At 36.0% G+C, this 5651-nt stretch overlaps 1 pseudogene; it reads right to left on the reverse strand.

Moving 5' to 3' along the window:
• Positions 1 to 2080: 2080 nt before the first annotated feature.
• Positions 2081 to 5062, reverse strand: LOC141522715 (E3 ubiquitin-protein ligase ARIH2 pseudogene; annotated as a pseudogene).
• Between the last annotated feature and the right edge of the window lie 589 nt (positions 5063 to 5651).

Below are 5651 nucleotides of genomic sequence, written 5' to 3' on the forward strand. Positions count from 1 at the left end.
ATCAACTTCTCATGGCTAGGTAGAGCTAATATAATAAAAATGACAATTCTATGAAAACTAAACTACTTGTTTAGTGCCCTAAAAATTAAAATTTCAAAAAGTTACTTTAAAGAGAATTTAAAAAGTAAGTAAATTCATAAGGAGAAATAAAAAGTCAAGAATTTCCAGAGATTCAATGAAAAAAAGTGGAAAAGAGGGTGGCTTAGCCCTACCGGATCTAAAATTATATTATAACGTATCAGTCATCAAAACTGGTACTGGTTAAGAAATAGAATGGTGGATCTACAGAATAGACTAGGTACAAAAGAGATAGCAGGAAATTATTATAACAATCTGTTGCTTGATAAATGCAAAGAGTCCAGCTCCTGGGATAAGAACTCTTTCTTCGATAAATCTGTTGGGAAAATTGGAAGCTAGTATGGCGGAAACTTGGATTAGACCAACATCTCACACCCTATACCAAGATAAGATCAAAGTGGGTACAGAAATTAGACATTAAAGACAATATTATAAGCAAACTAGGAGATCAAAGAACAATTTACCTGTCAGATCTATGGAAAGGGATGCAGTTTATGGCCAAGGAAGAAATGGAGGACTTCATTAAAAACAACATAGATTATCTTAATTACATTACATTAAAAAGCTTTTGCACAGACAAACCCACTGGAACCAAGATCAAAAGAAATGTAGTATACTGGGAAATAATTTTTACAACTAGTTTTCCTGACAAAGGACACATTTCTAAAATATACAGAAAACTGAGTCAAATTAAAAAAAAAAACAACCCGTTCCCCAATTGACAAATTGTCAAAGGATATGCAAAGGCAATTTATAGATGAGGAAATCAAAGCAATCCATAGTCATTGCTCCAAATTGCTCTAAATCAATACTGATTAAAGAAATGCAAATTAAAGCATCTCTGAAGTACCACCTCACACCTCTCAGACTGGTCAATATAACAAGAAAGGACAATGATCCATGTTGGAAGGGACATGGAAAATATGGGACACAACTAATACATTGTTGGTAGAGCTGTGAACTCATCCAACATTTCTGGAGAGGAATTTGGAATTATGCCCAAAGGCAACAAAAATGTGCATATCTTTTGATCCAGCAATACCACTACTGCATCCATATCCTGAAGAGATCATCAAAAGGGGTAAAAACATCACTTGTACAAAAATATTCATAGCAGCCCTGTTTGTGATGGCAAAGAATTGGAAATCAAGTAAATGTTCTTCAGTTGGGGAATAGCTTAACAAACTGTGGTATATGTATGTCATGGAACACTATTGTTCTATTAGAAACCAGGAGGGATGGGAATTCAGGGAAGCCTGAAGGGATTTGCTTGAACTGATGTTGAGTGAGATGAACAGAACCAGAAAAACACTGTACACCCTCACAGCAACAGGAGGGTGATCATCAACCTTGATGGACTTGCTCATTCCATCAGTGCAACAATCTGGGACAATTTGGGGCTATCTGCAATGGTGAAAACCACCTAGATCCAGAGAAAGAATTGTGGAGTTTGAACAAAGACCAAGGACTATTGCCTTTAATTTCGGAAAAAAAAAAACTGATATTGTTTTATGTAATCTTGCTATCTCTTATACTGCATGTTTCTTCCTTAAGGATTTAATTTCTCTCTCATCACATTCAATTGATATCAACGTATACTATGGAAATAATGTAAATACTGGAAAATTGCCTTCTGGGGGGGTGGAAGAAGGAAACAAGATTAGGGGGAAAATTGTAAAACTCAAAATAAATAAAATCTTTAAAGGGATAAAAAAGTTATTTTAAGTTATTCAGAAAAACTTTCCCTTACTCATAACAAGTCAGGGTAAAATTTTAATATCCCATAAAAATGTCATTTCAATATGGTCTCTGTCTTGGCACAGAAGCAGCAAGGTGATGACAATAATGAAAGTAACTAATATGGCAGAACTTTGTGGGGCAGGGTGTTGTTTTTAGTCTATGGTCTCCAGTGGCAGTGCCCATTCCATGCAATGGTGCTCCTGGGTGGCTTGTCTTCTCAATGCTCTCTTCCCTCTTACCCTGTATCATTCTGGGATCTGATTTATGTGTCATGGGAATCCTTTAGCAGAGTCCTTTTCTGCTACTCAGTTATGAGTATCTGATTCTCCAAGTCCCTTATGTTAAAACTATCTTTTCTTTCCACTTTATGTGAAAGATTCTCAATTTCTGCTTCCAGCTGTACCTGCTGATACCCCAACAATTTCCTCCTAGGTTCAAATTCCATGTAGTATGCATATGAATATGTCACACCAGTGTATAATGACACTTGGCTGGAAGTTTAGCAGCATTCTGCAGATACTGCCAATCAATCCAAGTCCCTGGATTGTTCATCACTCTTTCTTTGATCTTCTTGTAAATTTGCTGGTATATTTGTGCCTCTAACTATAAACTCTTATGATTTTCTGACTTCTAAAAGAAAAAGAAAAAATTTATTAAGGGTCTCCCACTCCTGGGTCTTGCTGACTCTGGTTTACAATATAAGGATTTTCTTTGTACCAACTGCAGTCTTAGTACTCATGGGTCTTCCAGCCTCCTAAAAATATACAGGTTACATTTAGGACATTGCATGTGATTGTATCCTCCATTGTTCTCCATACAGATATTGTCCGTGGGACAATCTTTAGTGTGAGCCCTAATGTAATTTGCTATGTCAGAGTTGTCTGCACACTTTGTGAGACATTTCTGAATTATGGGACATGATACATCTAATGACACTGTTGCATCAGTTGCATTGCTCTTGGTGAACTCTCATCTTCTAAACCTGGGTAACAATAGGACGGTCTACATAGGAACACAACCAGAGATGATAATGGTTCTCCACATAGTCCCTGATGAGTACCACCTCTATTTATCTTCCATCTACTCACTAGTCAGCAAAGGAAACAAAATTATCTGGTGGACTGAGCCAGAGAGTAGATCCAAGCTCCTTCACCTTCTTTCACCAGCACTATAAAATGCAACTCCTAACAATTTCAGTAAAACTGGTGCTGATAAATCAAGGGAAGTTAATTTTCCTTTCAAACAAACTGAATGCACATTGCACAGTGATGAAAGCAATATATAATTACATGTTTTGATGGACTGGGTTGAACTCAGATCTCAACTAACAGAAGAACAGAATTGGATTTGTGCATTTCCAGTGTCTATGAAACTAGAAAGCAGAAATTCACTAATACAAGTTTAGTCACTACATGAGGTACCTTTTAACATAGTGGCCAAATTGGTCCTGTGCTAATTTAGGGAACCTTCCAACTCCATAAAAGTGATATTCTTCTGGATCAAAGACAGCCATTCCCTATTGTTTGACATTATTTGCTATCCCCTCATAATAATATAATAATACTATATATCCCCAGGGTTCTTAGCTTCTTCCTCATCTTCATTCATAGTTCGGATCATAATCCTCTTCATTGCTGTCAGATCCCTGGGTATTCATATCCACAGATATTTTAATGCCCTGTCAAATTTACATCAATCTCAAATGTAGTAGGGATTTCTGACTTTAGAGTTTCTTGAAGATTTGTCAAGAAGATGTCATTCAAACACTAAACTACATGATTTCTCTCTGGAATACCTGGGTCAGGACAGGACTGACCAGGACAGGATGGGGGGACTCTGGTAGGATAAATTTCAAAATATAATTGGAAATGTATATTATTCCTTCTTTGAGCCAAATCTATTGAAAGTAACATTTACTCAGTATTCACACTCTTCCTTCTTTCCCTCTACTGTAATAGGTAATTTGTTCCTATTCATGTGACATTATCATCTAATGCCTCAGTCTTCTTCTCTCAGGATAATTTTTTCATGACTTTTTAATAAAAATATTTTAGTTGTTCTCCAATTATACACAATAGTAGTTTCCACCCATCTTCCCTTAGCAAGGTTTTGAATTTTACAATTCCCCCCACTCTCCCTTCCTTCTCCCCAGCCCCTCACAGAAGGCACTCTGACATTGTTTCCATGCAATACATTGGTCAGAATAGAATGTGCTAGGGGTAGTTAGATGATGTAGTGGATAAAGCACCAATACTAGAGTGAGAAGGACTTGAGTTCAAATTTGAACTCAGTCACTTAATAATTATCTACTTGTGTGACCTTGGACAAGTCACTTAAACCAACTGCCTTGCAAAACAAACAAACAAACAAATAAAACCAAAAAACAGAATGTATTGAAAGATCAAAATTCTTGAGGAAAAAATAAAATATTAGGTATAGCAAAAGTATGTAGTATATGACAACTTTTAAAAAAAATTTAAGGTAATAGTCTTTGGTCTTTGTTTAAACTCCACAGTTCTTTCTCTGGATACAGATGGTATTCTCCATCAAAGATACCCTAAAATTGTCCTTGATTGTTGCACTGAGGTAATGAACAAGGCTTAATTAGCTAGATCATCACCCCCACCGCCAGCGATTCCTATTCCAATAGCAATAGTCTTCTAGTTCTGCTCATTTTATTCAGCATCAGCTCATAAAAGTCTTTCCAGGGTTCTCTGAAATCCCATCCCTCTTAGTTTCTAATAGAACAATAGTGTTCCATAATGGACATATACCACAATTCGTTCAGCCATTCCCCAATTGATGGACATTCACTAGATTTCCTATTCTTTGCTACCACAAACAGAGCTGCTATGAATATTTTTGTACAAGTGGTGTTTTTTCCCTTTATCTTGATCTCTTCAGAGCATAGAACCAATAGAGGTACTATTGGAAAAAAGGGTATGCCCAATTTTATTGCCCTTTGGGTGTAATTACAAATTGCTCTCCAGAAAAGTTGGATCAGTTCACAGCTCCACTATCAATGTATTGGTTTCTCAGATTTTGCACATCCCTTCCATCATTTATCACTGTCCTTTCTGGTCATACAGGTCTATCTGAGAAGTGTGAGGTGGTATCTCAATGATGTTTTAATTTGTATTTCTGTAATCAGTAATGATTTAGAGCAATTCTTCATATGGCTATGGATAGCTTTGATTTCTTCATCTGTAAATCACCTTACCTTATCCTTTGACCATTTGTCCATTGGGGAATGGCTTGGTGGAGTTTTTTTGTGTTTTTTTTTTAATAAATTTGACTCAGTTCTATATTTTTTAGCAATGAGTTCTGTGTAAGAAATACTAGTTATAAAGATCATTTCCCAATTTATTATGTTTATTTTGATCTTGGTTACAGTGGTTTTGTTTGTGCAAAAAGCTTTTTAATTTAATTTAATTTAGATTATCTAGCTTATTTTTAATGATGTTCTCCATTTCTTCCTTGGTCATAAGCTGCATCCCTTTCCATAGATCTGACAGGTAAACTATTCTTTGATTTCCTAGTTTGCTTATAATATTGTCTTTAATGTTTGAATTCTGTACACATTTTGATCTTCTCCTGGTATAGGGTGTGAGATGTTGGTCTAATCCAAGTTTCCACCATGCTAGCTTCCAGTTTCCCCAACAGACATATCGAAGAGAGAGTTCTTATCCCAGAAGCTGGACTCTTTGGGATTATCAAACCACAGATTACTATAATCATTTCTTGCTACATATCTTTTGCACCTAGTGTATTCCACAGATCCACCAGTCTATTTTTTAATCAGTACCAGACAATTTTGATTACTGATGCTTTAA

This window comes from Macrotis lagotis, chromosome 4, assembly GCF_037893015.1.
Source record: "Macrotis lagotis isolate mMagLag1 chromosome 4, bilby.v1.9.chrom.fasta, whole genome shotgun sequence".
In the NCBI taxonomy this organism is placed as follows: domain Eukaryota; kingdom Metazoa; phylum Chordata; class Mammalia; order Peramelemorphia; family Peramelidae; genus Macrotis; species Macrotis lagotis.